Source organism: Scylla paramamosain, chromosome 15 (assembly GCF_035594125.1).
Source record: "Scylla paramamosain isolate STU-SP2022 chromosome 15, ASM3559412v1, whole genome shotgun sequence".
Classification (NCBI taxonomy): Eukaryota; Metazoa; Arthropoda; class Malacostraca; order Decapoda; family Portunidae; genus Scylla; species Scylla paramamosain.
This window is the reverse complement of record NC_087165.1, coordinates 16,893,512-16,913,511: the sequence shown is the minus strand read 5'-3', so window position 1 is coordinate 16,913,511 and position 20,000 is coordinate 16,893,512. Positions and strand designations below refer to the sequence as shown.

General features: G+C 43.1%; 2 long non-coding RNA genes across 3 annotated transcripts in view; one reads left to right on the top strand and one right to left on the bottom strand.

Moving 5' to 3' along the window:
* LOC135107537 (uncharacterized) overlaps nucleotides 1-9,005 on the top strand; it is a 95,378-nt gene extending 86,373 nt beyond the window's left edge. The window contains exon 3 of one of the 2 annotated variants that reach the window (XR_010271813.1): nucleotides 8,820-9,005. This is a non-coding gene — a long non-coding RNA (uncharacterized LOC135107537). Of the gene's footprint in view, nucleotides 1-8,535; nucleotides 8,739-8,819 lie in introns of those variants that run through there. The other variant, XR_010271812.1, reaches the window with a different exon arrangement.
* The window catches only part of LOC135107536 (uncharacterized), a 46,869-nt gene continuing 32,309 nt past the window's right edge, over nucleotides 5,441-20,000 (bottom strand). Inside the window, exons 3-4 of the long non-coding RNA XR_010271811.1 lie at nucleotides 7,953-8,142; nucleotides 5,441-7,103 (exon numbers count right to left, since the gene is read on the bottom strand). This is a non-coding gene — a long non-coding RNA (uncharacterized LOC135107536). The remainder of the gene's footprint in view (nucleotides 7,104-7,952; nucleotides 8,143-20,000) is intronic.

Here is a 20,000-nt window from a genome sequence, read left to right as displayed (position 1 = left end):
ACGACCCTAAGTGTCTTGACACCCCTCCTCAACTTTTTCTTCATTAACTTCTGCAACATTCGCGGACTTAGATCTAATTTTTCAATCTGTAGAACACCACCTCTGCTCTTCTAAAACCTCATCATACCACCTCTGCTCTTCTAAACCTCATCACACCACCTCTGCTCTTCTAAACCTCATCTTATTTTCCTCATTGAAACACAGGAGTCTGAAGCAATTGACAGTAGTCCTTTTTCTGTTCCCTCTTACTTTCTTTATCCTCATTTTCAATCTAAAGTTGGATGTTGCGTTTATGTGCGCAACGACTTAACCTGCTCTCGTGCCCACGCTCTTGTATCTTCCGAGTTTCCCACCATCTGGCTTCGACTATAGTCACTCTCAAACTAAATTTATCTGTGCTTTATACCTCTCACCCAATTCCTCTGACTATAAGAAATTCTTTGACTATTTTGACTTCCAAAGTGGAGCACATTCTGATTCTCTTCCCATTTGCGGAAATCTCCATTCTTGGAGACTTCAATGTTCACCATCAGCTTTGGCTTTCCTCTCCCTTCTCTTCTTCAATGACACTCAACTGTCCCTCTCTTTTACACTGAACATCCTCGATCTGTCCTTTACTTATAATCTGAACTGGGAACTTCACATCTTATCCCTAGCCAAAACAGCTTCTATGAAGTTAAGCGTTCTGAGACGTCTCCGCCAGTTTTTCTCAACCAGCAGCTAACTCTGTACAAGGGCCTTATCCGTCCATGTATGGAGTATGCTTCACATGTCTGGGGGGGTTGCACTCATACCGCTCTTCTAGACAGGGTAGAATCAAAAGCTTTTCGTCTCATCAACTCCTCTCCTCTAACTGACTGTCTTCAGCCTCTCTCTCATCGCCGCAATGTTGCATCTCTAGCTGTCTTCTACCGCTATTTTCATGCTAACAGCTCTTCTGATTTTGCTAACTGCACGCCTCCCCTTCTCCCGCGGCGTCGCTGCACAAGACCTTCTTCTTTCTCTCACCCCTATTCTGTCCACCTCTCTAACGCAAGAGTTAATTAACTAGTATTCTCAATCATTCATCCCTTTCTCTGGTAAACTCTGGAACTCCCTGCCTGCTTCTGTATTTCCACCTTCATATGACTTGAATTCCTTCAAGAGAGAGATTTCAAGACACTTATCCTTCAATTTTTTAATACCGCTTTGGACCCTTTTATGGGGACTGGCAGTTCAGTGGGCATTTTTTTTTTTTATTGGATTTTTGTTGTTCCTCCTACATAGAAAAAGAAAAGGCACACAGACACTCTCTCTCTCTCTCTCTCTCTCTCTCTCTCTCTCTCTCTCTCTCTCTCTCTCTCTCTCTCTCTCTCTCTCTCTCTCTCTCTCTCTCTCTCTCTCTCTCTCTCTCTCTCTCTCTCTCTCTCTCTCTCTCTCTCTCTCTCTCTCTCTCTCTCTCTCTCTCTCTCTCTCTCTCTCGGTAACCAGTTAAAAACATAAGAACATAAGAAATATAAGGGAAATTGCAAGAATTTATTAGGCCTACATGTATTAGTCCCTGTATGAAACATACTTACCTATTTCCATTTATCATCACCATCCATAAAAGTGTCTAATCTTTTAAAGCTCATTAATGACTCACCACTAACAACCTGATTACGAGTCCGTTCCATTCATCGACCACTCTATATAAGAACCAATTCCTTTCTATCTCTTTCTTAAGGCTAACTTTTTCAAGCTTGGATTCATTATTTCTTGGTCTATCCTGATTGCTGATCATGAGAATTTTGCTTAAGTCACCCTTGCTATATTCTCTATACCACTTAAACTCCTTTATTAGGTCCCCTCTTACGGTTCTCTAAGGAATTTAGATTTAAAAGGCTCAATCTCATTTCGTAAGGATTACCCCTCATCCACTATATCCTTTTAGTCATTCTCCTTTGTATTGATTATAAAAGACCTATATCCTTCCTTTAATATGAAGACCAGAACTGCACAGCATAATCTTGATGAGGTCTGACCAGCGCCAAACATAACTTTAATATCATCCTACTCGTTCATTCGCTATTCCTGATCAACCCTTACTTTTCGTCCTGTCTTGCCTTCATCTTCGTGTCTCGCCACCAGTGTTCATAGATTGTCTGTGCTGCTCAGGTAAAAAATGCGCACTCGCCAGGTCGTCTCTTTCTCGACCCTCAAATTGTTCATAATTTCCCATAACTTACGTTGGTATCGGTGTCTTTCACTATAAATTGCGTCCTTTTCTTTCGAATGTAGATTCCCTCGTGCTTTCTTTTCCCACAACTCCAGCGTGTATCTTGAAATTCCTCCTCTTCGCATACATCTGTCATCTTAGTAATCCCCTTTCGTCGTACGCATCCACCATATATCCTCTAATCCTTTCCCACGCATACATTTATCATATACCCCTATTTTTTTCTTGTCATACATCCTCCATATATTTCGTAGTCTTGTTTCTTGGCACACTTCAGCCATACTCGTATATTCCCGGCCTAATTCCCTTCAGGCATTCAGTGTGCAGTAATTACACCGTTCCTTGCATTGTCTCCTGTCCTTGCATTCAGCTGCTGCGTCACAGTCATTCTCTCTCCCGCACTTGAGTTCCTGAAACATTCCCTTAGAAATTCCCAGGAACGTATGTAGGCTACCTCCCGTTCCCTCCTTTCATTCTTAGCCCCATTATTGCCAGCTTTTACCTATATCTATGAACTCGCTTTTGTCATCCACGGCGTTCCTTCAATTCCTCCCCTACGTCTATATATATATATATATATATATATATATATATATATATATATATATATATATATATATATATATATATATATATATATATATATATATATATATATATATATATATATATATATATATATATATATATATATAATCAGAATTCCGTCCATATTTCTTGAAGGTCTCAATGGTGGAGCTGCTGGTTCAGTAAAGGAAAACACTTTGGTGGAATCGATAGACCGGCGAGCGTCATGGGCCAAGCATCCATTCACACCATTCACTCACCCTCCATTCCTCCCGAGACCATCGACCGCCCCACACAAACCTCACCTGGAGTCCCCTCATTAGGTGTGACACTTGCAACCCTTCTGTCCAGTGTTAAATTACCCCGGGGACTACAATGGGCTCTCCTTCACCATAACAAAATCAGTGTAGGACAAGTTTAAAATATAATTTTGAAGAATGCCACTGAAAGCAAAGGAGTAATTGAATAGCTGAAGTCTTTTAGAACCTCCATTTTTGTCAATAATTACTCAAATAAATATGTGTCATCAGCAGTCAGTCTGTTAAGAAGCGCTTGCAGTTTTTAGTCTTATAAATCCCTACAAATGTCCACTGTTTTTTGACATTATTTTCACCATTTCCTCCTCATATGTATATATATATATATATATATATATATATATATATATATATATATATATATATATATATATATATATATATATATATATATATATATTTTTTTTTTTTTTTTTTTTTTTTTTTTTTTTTTTTTTTTTTTACATTTGCTATTACTCTTTCTTTTGATTATTGTAGATTTCGTTTACTGAGGACAGCATTCTCAAATATCTCACTATCTTTTCTCGACTTTTACTTATCTAATGAAAGATATTGGGCGTGTTCATGATCCTGGGAATAGGTTTGCAAGAATTTTGCACCACCAGCGAAATAAATTATTATGAGAAATTTAAAATAGTCCATGCGAGTGTTTCAGAATACGATCCTAAGCCTGTCAGGAAATCTATATCACTTGTGTGACTGGAGAGGAACAGTCGACCCACATTTACTAACAGTTCATCTTCCTCTGTGGCTTGATTGAGGAAAACGTGATTTTATATATATATATATATATATATATATATATATATATATATATATATATATATATATATATATATATATATATATATATATATATATATATATATATATATATATATATATATATATATATATATATATATATATATATATATATATATATATGTATCCTCGGTCGGTCATTTACTTATTTGATTATCATCTAAACTGGAAACTTTACATCTCATCTCTAGCTAAAACAACAACTATGAATTTAGGCGATCTGAGTCGTCTCCGCCAATTTTTTTCTCATCCCTTCAGCTGTTAACTCTTTATAGGGGCCTTATCCACCCATGTATCGAGTTTGCTTCACATGTATGGGGTGGGAGGGGTTCCACTCAAACCACTCTTTTAGACCGGGTGGAATGAAAAGCTTTTCGTCTTATCAACTCCTCTCCTTTAACTGTCTTCAGCCTCTTATTCATCGCCGCAGTGTTGCATCTCTTGCTATCTTCTACCGCTATTTTCAGATTAACTGTTCTGATCCCCCTCCTCCTGCGGCCTCGCTGCACAAGACTTTCTTGTTTCTCTCATCCCTATTCTGTCCGTCTCTAAAGCAAGAGTATTCTTAATCATTCATCCTTTTCTCTGGTAATTTCTGGAACTAATTGTCTGCTTCTGTATTTCCTCCTTCCTGTGACTTGAACTCTTTCAAGAGGGAGGTTTCAAGGCACTTATCCTTCAATTTTCGATGATTTTCTTCACATCTCTTTTGAGGCTGCCTCCTCAGTGGGACTTTTTTTCCTTTTTTTTCCGCGGTCATTGACGCTCTTACGTAATTAAATATATATATATATATATATATATATATATATATATATATATATATATATATATATATATATATATATATATATATATATATATATATATATATATATTGTTTCGGCGTCTATTACAGGTTTGTGGCATTAGTGTAAAGCTGGAGAGCATTGGTGATGAGTATGTAGATATATGTATTGGTTTGTAAGAAAATAATATCTTGAAGTTTTAAAATTTTGAAGCCATAGAAAATGTGATGTGTGTGAAGAAAACTTTTTTTTTCTTTTTTTTTTACATGATACTTTTTTATTTATTTATTTTATTTTATTTATTTATTTATTTATTTTTTTTTTTTGTAATGAAGAGGTTTTCAATGAAAGTTTTATATATAAGGCAGAGCAGTACAGTAGATGAGAGTATTTTAATGTGAAGTTAATTTGGCGTAAACAACCTACATTTAGATAGTTCCTCAGATGGCATATGACTCCCATTAATAATTGTAATTTAGATGTTAATGTTTCAAGATGATTTTTCCATTTCAATTTCTGATCTATTAAGTTTGCCCAAGAATCTATATTCAAAAGTTTCATCAAAAGTAATATTATTCATTTTAACTAATATATGTCCTGAATGTGTCATGAGAGGGCTAGATATCATAAACTGGGTTTGATTAATATTCAGAGTCAGTTTGTTACTCTTAAGCTAATTTCTTACATTAATTAGTTCAGAATTTAAAATGCGTGAAATATTTACAGGTTATGGCCTTGGATAAAGATGGTTGTGTCATTAGCAAAAAGCAGGAATTTAAGTTTATTGTTGGATCGAACAATATCATTAATGTATAATAGGAAAAGAACCGGGCCAAGAACAGATCAGTGAGGAACATCACATGTAATATTGCTGTATGGGGAGGACACATTGTTGAAAAAAGTGGAGTCTTTCCGATTACTGAGATAACTCTTGAACCACTTGTGAGGAGTGCCGCGTATTCCGTAAACAGAGAGTTCTTCTAATAAGATGTTGTGGCAGATGGTAGTAAATGCCTTGGTTAGATCGCAAAAGAAATAGCTTGTTTTCAAGTACGTTATAATACCCTGACAGAGGTGGTGAATAGCTACTTGTTTAGCTACTTTTAGCTACTTTTTAGCTACTTTTTAGTGACTCCTCTTGGCTTATTAATAGTAGAGAAAAAAGAGAAACTGTGGAATATATTCACCAAATCTTGGGCACTTTTTTCATCATAACTCAAAATATTAATACTGAAGTCTCCCATCATATAAATAGGTGTTCTGGAGCAGGAAACAATAGATATAATATCCAGAATAGATACAAAAAATTGTGAGCGCTACTATTTGGGGATCTGTAGATCATGCCTACTATGAAATGACGTGGCCAGGTAATTTCTAAATACAGAGATTCTATGTGTGGTAACTGCAATAATAAATTGTCTACTGTTCGGACTTTAGTTTTAAAACTATTACTTGTAAAAATAACGATGCCACCACTGTGTCTGTTTTTATTATTAAAATGGAGTTGAATCTCTCATTGGAGTAAAGACTGGAAGTAGCATCAATGAGGCGAGTTTCACCGAAGCATATTACATTATATTTTGCATTACTTACGTTTTATACATTGTTCGATACAACTCTCTAGGTGGAGGGGAATACTGGAAATATTGACAACAAATAAATTTAAAGACATATTGTGTTCACTAAATATCACATTTAGATAATCACAAAAAAGTAATTACAATTGGATTCGAAGAAGTTGTGATCAAAAAGACAATTCTTAAACATATCATTATCATAATGTTTCTAAGGATTGTATATCATATCGTTAATAATATGGAAGGAAAAATGGTGTGGTACAGTATTATTTAAGAAACAAGTAAGTTCATTATTGTCTAAACTGGCAAAAGGAAAAATGTCATCAGTTGTGACTCTGTAAATGCATAGAAGAGGAAGTTATTCGGCTAACTGATAATGAATTATTTGTTCTGCTCCGTTGGGATCCGCTTCCATGAAGCTCTTTTCTCAAGGGCAGCCTGCTGTTGTCTTGATGGCCGAGTACCCATGGTCCTGGATTCTCTAGCTGGGCGATCACCATCCACTGGGGATGCTTCGGTTGGCACACATGGGCTGTCAGCTGTCCTCACTGCTGTAGCTCGGTTCCGATGTCGTGCGAAATCCTTGAGCTGCGAAAATGCTAACGAGTCGGCCTTCTGCGTATCCGCATCATCGCGTCAGCACCACAACATACGGCCTGCTAGGTTCTTGAGTTTCAAGAAATATAGACTCAGAGTTGCTTATATATTCCTTAACTGGCTCCATGAGAAGATTCAGCAGCTGTCCTCGACTCGGCAGCGGCAGCTACAGCAGAAGTAGTACCAGCGCCTCCACCTGTGGCGCACTTGATTGCTTCACTGGAGTCGGTCCTGGATCTTGAACCGCTCACTCCCGCTGAGCAGAGAGAGAGAGAGAGAGAGAGAGAGAGAGAGAGAGAGAGAGAGAGAGAGAGAGAGAGAGAAAATTAATTTCTTTGCAGTATCCTTCTTGTTTATTTCATGGTACCCTCTTCATGCTCTCCTAAACCTCATCAGTAATCCTTCCCTGCCTCCTATAGCAGCTGTTTAATAATCCGCTCTCTTCACCTCTCCTTCCCCTTTCCTCTTCATCTTCCTCAATAATTCCTTTTTTTCTTGGCTGTCAGTCTGTCGTGAACGCATCACACACACATACACACACACACACACACACACACACACACACACACACACACGGTCCACGAGGTCCACGACAAAGAGAAGGGATGTCCAAGTCGGTTATGGGACTGAATAAGTGAGAAGGAAAGATGCGGTAAGGGAAGGAAGACGTGCAGGGGTAAAGAAGTAAAGGGACTAAAGAGTTAGAAGGGGAAGGATGATGATGAAAGATAGATGAAAAGGAGATGTGCGCAGAAGTAGAAGTAAAGAATAGTTGTGTAGGAGACAGGAGAAATGATGCCAGGGAGAGAGAGAGAGAGAGAGAGAGAGAGAGAGAGAGAGAGAGGGGGAAGGCTATTCAATCTTTTACTTATAAATTATTACTCATTTATGGAAAAAAAAAGTAGTTCCGTGGAGATAGTTTTGTCATGAGAGAGAGAGAGGGGGGGGGGAGAAGGGATGCTTAGGCACGTACGAATGTATGTGTGTGTGTGTTTGTGTGTGTGTGTGTGTGTGTGTGTGTGTGTGTGTGGTGTGTGTGTGTGTGTGTGTGTGATGGCAGGGAGGAAGAGAGGATTAGGGAAGGGTGGGGGAGGCCATAACTCACTTCGACTGAGGTCCAATAATGTATTCGTGGGGGGTCATGCGTCACTCGGGACAGAACAGATGTGGATGAATCTCGGACCACCTTCCTCTCGCTCTTGACGCCTTGCTTGCCTGCACCTCCACGCCTCAGCCTACTACCACTCCCCGTTTTAGCAGAAGGGTTATGGGCACACCCCACAGGAGTTGAGCGTCTGGCGGAGCATATTCAAGAAGTGTTTCCTTTTAGCAAGTGATTAAGCTTTGCAACCTGCCGCAGACTGAATTTATCTATCAACTTTACTTGGAATATAGATCTTCGTTTTTGTTTTTATATTACTAAATATTTTTTTTTTTCTACCAAATTCTGTCCATTATCACTTATAAGTTCTTAGGTATTGATTTATTTTTCTAACTTTTAAAGCCTCCTAAATAATACTCTAGTTAACAGTTTTTATTCTTTCACTTCTCGTATGTCCATGCCATTTTTTTTTTTATTATTTATTTATTTATTTATTTTTTCCTGTTCTCCGTGCGGAACTGCCACGTGTAGATCTTTTATTTTGCAGTTTCCCTTACGTCCTTATGTTTTTTTTTTTTTTTTTCAGAATGTTAACAGAGTACGACTATAATAGTAATAAGATTAACGGCTGTCCAGTGAACGACCTGCCCTGAAGACCTACTGGAATCACAACATGTACCTTCATACATTCTATGACTGGGCTGCTTCATCGCTCGTCTCACTGTGTCTTCTGATAATTTACTTACCAATCCTCTCTTCCTTTTCCTTCAACAAGAGTAGCGTTTTTTTACTTTTCCCGACCTCAGCACGCCTTGTAGTCATGTCTAGACGGTTCAACACCACTTAACTATGGCTAACACTTGGTTGCAGAGACTACAGTTGCTAAGCTACTACAATGATGAAGACATGTACCGGACGTGCACCGCAAAGCTTATTGATCCAGACTCACTACCACAGAATGGAATGTACGTGCGAATTTTAGTGTTTTCGTCACAAAAGCTAAAAAGGTATCAACCCAACTGAAATTAGGTTAATATTTATGAAAAGAAATTAAAGTACACTGTTCGACTCTTGACCAGCAGGGGCACAGGAAACGCAGGTAACAGTGCAGGTGTTTATTCACAGAAGGTGTGAACAGAAGGCTGGAGGTAGGTGATCTCTCGGCGCCAGGCCGCGCACTTCCACTTAACACTTATGACTGAAGCCTAGCTCGTTCACTCAACTAGCTAACAACCACACACCTCCCCCGAGACATAAGGAAGATTCCTTATCTTTGTTATGGCTACCGTAACACATGAAACAAAGTTACAATGATTGAAGTACAGAAAACACGGTACATATACACAAAACAAACACAGCGTACAATGAACACGTACGACTAATCGTAGGTGCTACGGTGCCACCGCACCTGCAGTCGTCTCGGCTCCCTACGCTGTCGGCTGCTTCGACGCTCTGGTTGCTCTCGGCCACGGTGTACCCCGTTACCCTGATGCTCCGGGCTGCCGGGATGGTGGTGTTCCTCGTGACCCTGATGCTGAAGCGCTGCACCGCCATGAGCGGTGTGCTGCTCGACAGGAAGGGGAGCAAGAGGTCTGTGTGGGCGTAGGTGTCTTCTATTACGCCACATCACGCGACCGCTGCCCATCTTGATGAGGTAGTCTCTCCTTCGCCCAACAGCCACGATGACACCCAGGCGATCCCAGAGGCCTGTCGTGTGATCTTGAACGTCGACGTGGCCACCGAGGTGCAGGAGAGGAAGAGTACGGGCGGACGCGTCGTGGCGAAGTTTCGCTTTCTTCCTCAGTCGCTCTGCCTTGGCGTCGCACTCATCAGCAGCGCGCTGCCACTGCTGAGCGTATGAGCGATGATGAGCCGGGACACAGGACCTCATAGGATGACCGAAGAGGACTTGTGCTGGTGATCGCCCTTCCGCCCTCGGAGTGTTGCGCAGTTCCAGCAACCCGCGAGCGAACGCATCCTCGTCCAGGTGTCCCTGCTGTGTGGTCGTGAGGATCAGCTTCTTCACGGACTTGACCGCTGCCTCGGCGTGACCATTGGAGCGTGGATAATGAGGTGAAGATACACGATGCTCCACCCCCCATCGAGCCAGGAAGCGCCGTACCGATGAAGAAGTGAACTGCGGTCCACCGTCAGTCCTCAGGAGAACAGGCACGCCCGTGTCGGCGAACACACCCCGAAGGACACGAACGAGCTGATCAGCCGATGCTGGACGTGAGCATGCAGACACGTGAGGCCACCCAGACAAGCGATCTACATACACGAGGTATGTACGGCCTGCTGCGTGGAAGTAGTCTGCAGAAACTGACTCAAACACCCTGCTGGGTGTGTCCGTGTCCTGCCAGAGAGGTTCGTTGGCTTGGCTTGGTAGGAGTGGACGGCATAGTGAGCATCCAGAAACGACGTTCTCAACGTCTCTGTCCATACCAGGCCAGTACACCGTTTGTCGGGCCCGTCGCTTGGTGCGCTCCATCCCCTGATGACTGTCATGGAGTCGCTCTAGTGTTTCTCGGCGGAGGCTGTGAGGAATAAGAAGCCTCGGCCCGTAAACCACCAGGTCGTCGTCTACGGCCAGCAGACTGCGCACCGGCCAGTACGTACGCAAGCGGTGATCGAGGTCGTGGCAATGATCAGGGAAGCCCTCGATGATGACGTTCTTGAGCAAGCAGTACTCCCCGTCTCTTGCTGCTGCGGCACGTACCATTTCCACAGTCTGATCCTGGAGTGGTGCTAAGCGGACGCCGTCCTCATTGGTGGCAGATAACGCTGAGATGACCGCTGAGTGGAGAGGGTCGAGGTCACCAGAAGTAGCAGCATCCTCTTCCTCCACTGGGTCCTGTACTGGAGCACGTGAGAGGGCGTCGGGCACACAGTGTGTCGATCCCTTTTGCCAGCTTGCTGTGAAAGAATACTGAGCAAGCTTCTCCCTCATGCGCTGCAGCCGCAGGTTCTCTATTTCTCCCAACAACTTGCTATTGAGGAGAGGTATCAGCGGGCGGTGGTCGAGCACTAGATCGAAGTGAGGGAGTCCTTTCAGGTAGGTGCCACATTTCCTGACTGCCCAGACGATTGCAGCCATTTCCAACTCTATTACTGCATAGCGGCTCTCTGTGTCTGTAACAAATCTTGACCCGCATTGCACCATCTTCCACTGGTCACTGTGCTTCTGCAGGAGAACGAATCCAAATCCGTGCATCCTTGAGGCGTCAGTCTGTAGCATCGTTGGTAATGATGGGTCGAAGTATGCCAAGACAGGTGGGCTGACGAGACACTGTTTCACCTTCTCAAACGCCTCTTCATGGTTAGGAGACCAGCACCAACTGTTCTTCGGGCGTAAGAGATCTCTGAGGGGTTGTGCAGCTGCAGCCACAGCAGGAGAAAAGCTTCCAAGCTGGTTTGTAAGACCCATGAATGATCGTAAGTCGGTGATGTGCTGTGGTCGTGGGAAGTCAGAGATTGCCTTAACTTTCTTTGAGTCTGTCGTGTAGCCTTGTCCAGAAACAGAGTAACCACAGTAATCTACCACTCTTTCCGCGAATGTAAACTTCTGTGGGTTGAGAGTGATGCCGTGCTGGTCACACCGCCGCACAATCTGAATGACATGGGCTAAGTGCGCACTGTAGGTGGAGTCATAGGCCAGGATGTCGTCCACGATCTTGATGGTGTTAGGTATGTCGCCGAGAGCTTGGTCTCCTCGACGGTTATACTCGTCTCCAGACGAGACGAGACCCATAACCGCTCGCCGAAACTTGTACCGACCCCAAGGTGTTATGAAGCAGGTTAAATCCTGGTCTTCTTCTCTAATGGGGACTTGAAAATACCCCATCTTGGCATCAAGAGTGGTGAACCAAACTGCTCCGGTCCCGATCGAGGCGATGGCGTCATGAGGTGAGCGCACTGGATACACGGGCCTCTTCACGTAACGGTTGAGTCGTGTCAGGTCAACACACAGCCTTACACCAGATGTCTTTTTTGGGACAGGCACGATGGGGTGGCACCATGCCGTAGGGTAGTCCACACTCTCGATGATTCCCTTGTTAAGCAGCTCTTCCAACTGGCTCTTAATTTCTTCACGCCAATTGTAAGGGATTGTACGAGATGCTGTTACGGCGAAGGGTCGAGCGTCGTCTGTCAACTCGATGGCCATGGATCCACCAGCCATTGCACGTAAACCTTCCTTTGCTTCGAAGACGCTGGGAAAGGCCTTGATCACAGCAGCAGCGTGCCCCGCACGCTGCTGTGGCGTTGGGTCGTAGGAATGAGGCCAGCTGATCACTTCTGTGGGCGTAGATAGAGGTGGCTGCGAGGCGGTCGGGTACTTGATGGAGCTGTTGCCGGTGCGCTGTTCTTCCCTGCGTAGCGGTCGGATTTGAGCCGGAAAATCTTCGGGGAGGATTCCGAGAGCGATGGAATCGTACCAGCTAAGCAGCGCCCCCTTCACCTCCTTCACCACGCTCACAACAGTCTCAGCTTCCCTGTCGCCCAGTTGCAAGTGCGACGAGAAAGTTCCTACACAGGTGAGGGGGTGATTACCGGCAGCATAAAGTCCATCACCATCAGCGGGCGCCAAGCTGGAGGGCGGGATTCCAAGGAGTGTTGCCGTGTCGAGGCCAATAACGGTCGTTTCGGCCCCAGAGTCAGGAGTCCACGTAATCTTGTCTCTTCCAGCGGGATGTGTGGCGGTAATGAGCACCTGGGGCGCAGGTCGTGCCGTCACCGTCTTTGTGTATACGCCTGATAAGAGCTGGTATACACTGGCACTGGCTCCCCGCCTCGGGCCTGCACCGCGATGAGGAGAGACAGTTGAGGAACTCCTCGAAGCTCCTCGTCGTTTCCTCACTGTCTGCTGACATACACTCGCAAAATGCCCTCTTTTCCCGCAGTTACGACACACTTTATCTATTGCCTGGCATCCCCTTTTGTCACTGCGACAATCTTTGCCACAACGATAACAGCCCGTGGGGCTTGAGCCCCCGAAACTGCCCTTCCTGTAGTTCGAGACAGCGTTCACAACATGGCTCGAAGAGTGAGAGCCGCCCCTTAGTACTGCACTACACTGGTTAGCGCTCTCTGATGCTCTGCAAATATCTATGGCGTTTTCAAGGGTGAGTTTCTTGTTTTCCAGCATGCGTTTCAGAGCCACTTCGTCTCGTGTCCCAACGACAATTCTGTCACGCAGCTGATGGTTTATGCACTGGTCGCAAAAGTCACAGAAATTGGCGATTTCCTTTACAGCACATAAAAAGTCGTCAAAACCTTCTTGCGTTTCTTGCACGCGGGAGTAGAAGTCTCTTCTATCCATGATGATGTTGCGCTGGCTTCGCAGGTACTCACACATTGCATCGAGGATGGTTCTTAACTCCGCGTCTCTCGGTAAGCTTATCCCGTAGCGAAGTGTACGGGTCCACTCGTCGTCTAGGACAGCAGCGAGTGCCGCCCTCTGCTCAGCCAGGGAGAGACAGTCTATCCTGGCGAGGGTTACGTATCCTTCAAACTTATGGCGCCACGTGTCGAACTCACGTAAAGATGCTGACGCCGTTAAGTGAGGAATGATGGTGGCGGACGTCGGGAACCTCGCGCCCTGGGTAGACGTGCTGCGGGCTGTGGTTTCGCCTTCATTGCTCGCCGTGGTGCGACTGGGAGCTTGTGTCCCCACTCTCTCCAGCAGCTGGGTTAAACGCTCCTCGCGAGCCTGACTCTGCTCCGACTGTCGCGCTAGCAGAGCCTGACTCTGCTCCGACTGTCGCGCTAGCAGGGCAGCCAGCGCCTCCAACTGCTTCTCCATTCTGCGCCGTACCCACTGCAGCCTTGTCCTGATCCTACTCACTGCGCCATGTTCGACTCTTGACCAGCAGGGGCACAGGAAACGCAGGTAACAGTGCAGGTGTTTATTCACAGAAGGTGTGAACAGAAGGCTGGAGGTAGGTGATCTCTCGGCGCCAGGCCGCGCACTTCCACTTAACACTTATGACTGAAGCCTAGCTCGTTCACTCAACTAGCTAACAACCACACATACACTCGTCCAGAAGAATTCCTTTTATATTTTTCTGTTCCCTAACAAGAATACTGACAGTGTACCGGCATACTCATATGTATACTGTATTTCCCAGCTGATGGTTATAACATCTTGGTTGCCGGAGAGAGAGAGAGAGAGAGAGAGAGAGAGAGAGAGAGAGAGAGAGAGAGAGAGAGAGAGAGAGAGAGAAGCCGTCTTCCCGCCTCTCCCCGTCACTCTTGCGTTCACATTTTTCCTCATTACGGTACAACAAAGATCGCCTTCTCCCTGGCTCTCAACCCAAGGAATACTAAGAACATCAGAGGGTATTTAGTATGGAGGTAGTGGAAGTGTAATTGTATTTATTGTTCTGGTAGTAGTGTAATGGTATGCCTCATCGTCTTCGTCATCATCATCATCATCATCATCATCATTCTCTGATCATCATTGATCAAAAGAATTATTTGTGGTGTGTGTGTGTGTGTGTGTGTGTGTGTGTGTGTGTGTGTGTGTGTGTGAGCAGATGATAGCCATCCACGGTTAAACAATGTAATGAACACGAGCCATCCCCTCTCGTCCCCCCTCTCCACTGTTCTTACCATTCATTGTATACATATATATATATATATATATATATATATATATATATATATATATATATATATATATATATATATATATATATATATATATATATATATATATATATATATATATATATATATATATATATATTATATATATATATATATTAAGTGTGTGTACGCGCAAACCGCATGGGCGCTCATGGTCACGTGGGAGACGCGACCCTCACCTGTTCGCACCTCACCTGACTTCTCTAGGTGTGCCGGTCCCTTGGAGAAACACTTGGAATAGCACCTTATCACCTCCGTACTTTTTTCTCCTAAACGTGACAAGTGTATTGTGTGTGATTGGTGGACGCTAAATGAATTAAGGCCGAGAGCCGGACTGGGGAAAAATCAGTACATACACTCAGAAGCGAGCACACCTGTATTCTTTACATCAAATAAACGGCGAAGCCACAAGATATGATTCCATCGCCTTTATCACCAACTACACATCAGAATGAGGAACCAAGACGACACACTACGCGGTACACCTCCTTGTACACTTTTCTCTCCCCTCGGCCCTCGTCCTGGTAAACATGCATCTCACCTGTTGATTAATTCACCACAGGAGGACAGGTGAAGTAAGGCACCAACGCTTCACATCATTTTTACCTCCTCCTCCTCCTCCTCCTCCTCCTCCTCCTCCTCCTCCTCCTTCACTTACTCCTCCTTTTTCTCGTCTTTTCTTTTTGTTCTTTTACTTTCTTTGTTTCTTTTCTTATTTCCTTCTTTTCTCTTTTTCTTCTTCTTTAACTTTCTTCTCATACTTAATCTCTTCTTCTGTGCTCTCCATTTCCTACACTCGTCACTACTACTACTATTACTACTACTACTACTACTACAAATCACCATCATCGCAAACACGTATGTTATTTTCGAATGCTATCTTTCCATTCAATTTACCTTTTGATTTTAGTAATCCCGTCCCCTCCGACATTAGCACCCACGCGTTGTGTTCAGCGGAGCCATGAGATTAGACAGTACCGCACTTCCTTCATTCTCTCTCTCTCTCTCTCTCTCTCTCTCTCTCTCTCTCTCAAGCCTCAGACAAGAATATTAATGGCGGTATTATTTTCTACCTCGAATTAGCAACGGCGTCACCTACTACGTCATCATTTTACCTCCGCCATAAATCTCTCTATTCACATTATTTTCGAAGGCAGAGGCTAACCATAAATTCTCTTGCTTTTCGATCCCCCTCTACTACCGCCCCTCCCCCCCCTCTCTCTCTCTCTCTCTCTCTCTCTCTCTCTCTCTCTCTCTCTCCTCGGCTGTAATAACTCGCTGCCAAGTGATTTAGATAAGGGTAACATGTCTGGCTTGGTGAGGGTTCCTTGGTACTGGTGGATTGGGTATTAATGAGGAATGTGTGTATCTCAGGTGGTGGTGGTGGTGGTGGTGATGATCGGCAGGAGTGGCCTCTCATTCGTAGAAAGAGAGAGAGAGAGAGAGAGAGAGAGAGAGAGAGAGAGAGAGAGAGAGAGAGAGAGAGAGAGAGAGAGAGAGAGAGAGAGAGAGAGAGAAACTTTCGTGATGTCTCTTTCCATTTGGAATTGCAATTATTTCCACTAAATTTTATGTTTTCTGTCAGTCTTAAGTCAACTGGTCAGCTGACATTCTAGTAACAGAGTCTGGCGATGGGTAGATTCTTAGCATATATGAGGAGCTTGAAGGAAACGCTGAACATTATTGTGGAAGTGTGTGTGTGTGTGTGTGTGTGTGTGTGTGTGTGTGTGTGTGTGTGTGTGTGTGTGTGTGTGTGTGTGTGTGTGTGTGTGTGTTTCTTTTCACTCCTATACATTCTCTCTCTCTCTCTCTCTCTCTCTCTCTCTCTCTCTCTCTCTCTCTCTCTCTCTCTCTCTCTCTCTCTCTCTCTCTCTCTCTCTCTCTCTGGCTGTAAGAACTCAACACACACACACACACCGAGTAGTGTAGTGGTAAGTACACTCGGCTCACAACTAAGAAGGACCGGGTTCGAGTCCCTAGGGCGGCGAGGCAAATGGACGAGCCTCTTAATGTGTAGCCCCGGTTCACCTAGCAGCAAGTAAGTACGGATGTAACCCGAGAGGTTGTGGCTCCGCTGTCCCGATGTGTAGTGTGTGAGTGGTCTCAGTCCTATCCAAAGATCGGTCACTATGAGCTCTGAGCTCTTTCAGTAGGGTAACGGCTGGCTTGGTGACCAGCAGACGACCATAGATAGGTGAATGACACACACACACACACACACACACACACACACACACACTCACACTCACACATTTTTATATAGTTTACCCTATTCTGTAATCTTACATTTTCTATGATATAAATTTTAATGGTAAACTAAGTTACTTTTTTATTTATTGTGGTGAAGATATCAAAGTTTATTTTTGGATTCTCCTCTGAATTTTAGAGATTAATAGTATTAGTATTAGTAGTAGTAGAAGTAGCAGTAGTAGTAGTAGTAGTTATTGTTGTTGTTACCGCCGAACGGATGAAAGACCGCCGAGCGGGTGAAAGTTGTTAAGCAAGCGAGGCTGTTAAGGAGAAAGGAAAGGACCTGGAGTCAGGTCGAGGACCAAGACGAGGCCTAGTCAGCAATTTTTTTGTACGGCTGGTGTTGATGATGTGTTCATACAAGAAGATGAAAGATGCGTGTTATGACGTGAGGCCGATACGAGGCTGATTTTATCACCGTCTTTAATAGATAACGATGAGCAGTGTAGGGACCCAGGAAGTAACCGAGGACGATGGGGACACATTACTGAGGACACTCGTGCAGGGAGGACGTGTGTTGTTGCAGGGAACAGAAATAGATAGAACTACCTAGAACACCTGTCAGAAAAGGCGTGCGCGTTACCTAACGATCATCCCAAGACCTAAAACACGTAAGTTTAACAACTATCTGTGTAAGAATACATTATTCTATAAGTAACGTGCAGAATCATAACTGTATTGCACAGCTTATTCATACAGAATATTGTCTAAGACTATTAATGTATGTACCAAATATAATAAACGATTCGCATCATCGTATGGGTCTCAAAAAAACCTTCGCCGCCTTCCGGCGGTAATAGTAGTAGTAATAGTAGGAGTCAAAGAGGTATGTTAGTAGCATAGTCAGTAATGAGAATAAGCTTGTACCAAAAGTCACGTCCTATTAGTGGTGTCTATTTCATTGTAATAGCTACCGATGTTTCCACTTGATTCCTACCACTGGTCCTAGCGGGCAAACATGTAGTGCTGGATGGGGCTGACTCACTCTTAATCTTTTCATAACCAGGACATAGGTGGACGTTATTGCGTTATTGGTTATCCGATAATCATTTTTCCCGCGTTATCGATTCATCGGTATCGCCGATACTTTTGGTTCCAAATTAGTGGTAATTGATAATTTTAGTTTTATGGAACATGAGCATGTTCAACCTTTAAATTAAACGTAGTTATTTTCCTTAAGACTGTATTTTTCATTAGTGGAGAGACAAGATAAACATTGAATTTGAAGTTTTCTAAGATTTTCTAAGTTTTTAAGATAGAAAATAAAAATAAAGATTTGGATTGATTTTTTTATTTAACTGTATCAATATCGTTATCACTAGTATCTGAATTCTGGATTTATCGATTTATCGGTTAGTAGTTATCGGGCGATGAGTTTATCATCAGTAATCTATTATCGGTTATCACCGATAAAGTCATCGTTATTGATTTATCGGTTATAGCTATACGTATTTTTTGTTATCGCGCTCAGCTATACGAAACAGGTGCCGCATCTATTTCATTGTGTTCTGAAACACCACTAAAGAACTGCATTAAGTATAGCTTATTTGTATGTACTATCAACGGATTTAGTAATATCTCTTTACTTATCACTACAATGATATCTTCACTGAATCTATTCTGACTAACTGTCAATGATGTTTTGATATTATTTAGTGATTAATTGGTTAAGGTTTCTTGTACATATGTTTATAGTTCTGGCAAACTATGTGAAGAAAAAGAAAGTTTTGTCCTTTAAACTAAACTCAGTGCAAGATTGAGTATAAGAGTTCGGTCAAGGGTACAAAAGACTTTTAAAAATAAATAAATAAAAAAGGAAAGACTGCCGGCCAATCTAACTTCTCCAGTGTCTTGATACTCCCCTTGTGAAGCAGTCCAAGTCATAGAAAGAAGAAAGACACAAAAGAAGGAGAGTTCAGGAATTTGCCAGTGAAAGGGAAGGAAGAATGCATTAGTGAGTTGGTACAATAGGAGTAAATAGCAAGTGTTGCGCAGCGAGGCAACTGCGGAAGGATAGGTATGTAGTTAGATGAGAAATTTATAAAAAGCTGAATGTGAGTTTTGTATTGGTTCTCATAGCAATGTTGCTACGAATATCAATTGATCTTCCTGATCTCATTTCAGCCCGCTCCATAATCTCCATTCCTTGTTTATAGTTATCAATTATGTTATCTATTCAGTATTGAGTTTTATAGTTTGACACAGATGTAGAAGTCTTCATTGCGAGTACGAACAGTGTTAAGACTCTCTTATGTGTTTGTTTTATGGTCATCAATATTTCGATGCACGTTGGGTATATAGTGTAGCAATCACGATCATGCGACAGACGTGAGGGCAGCATGGCTGAACGTGTCAGCCGAAACACTCAGGCAGACAGATTTCTTAGAGGTTTGTACGATTCACTAAATCAGGGGCTTGGTTACATACTAACGTCATGAAGTGGGAGGAGTCAAATGAAATCCGCATACGAAACCTATATCAGAGGTCAAGAAATTTATACTCACCTCATACAAAGCATCACAAGCTCCTCAGTCTTGCACATATTGTAAGTATTGAATGCTAAAAGCATCATCCAATATCGTTCCTGTCTCCGCGGTAAATGACTGGAAGCAACGCAGCCGATCAACAATGAGCTTGAAAAGTATAGGCAAATTTATGGATAGGGATGATAGATGAGCATAGTTCTGTATGTTTTGTACAGTGACTGCCAGGGTCTGATGATGAACCATTTCAAAGCAGGGGTATCAGGAAAACTAAACTGGCCTCCGTTTTGCAAGTCTGTTTCTGGTTTACTTTTCTGCGAACGGTGCGTAGCAGGTCTTCCATACTGTTTTTTTTTTTTCAATCGCCTGGCCGATCTTCATTAGCCGTGAAAAGTAATAAAATGAAAGAAATGAAAATCTCGTCGTGAACACTTAGTTCGAGGTAGAGGCTTTCGGGAAGGTTTATGCGGGTGGGAAGTGTGAGCCTTGCATGTTCTCCGTTATCAGTATACTAGTGAGGCATACAAGAGGTAAGCCTTTTACCGACCTGACGCTTGGACACATAAATGAACACGCAACTTTGGAATTGCATGAAACCTTGAATACGATACCTTTAGATCATAAATGTGCTATGTGAGTAGCAAAGTAAACACCACACACGCGCGCACAC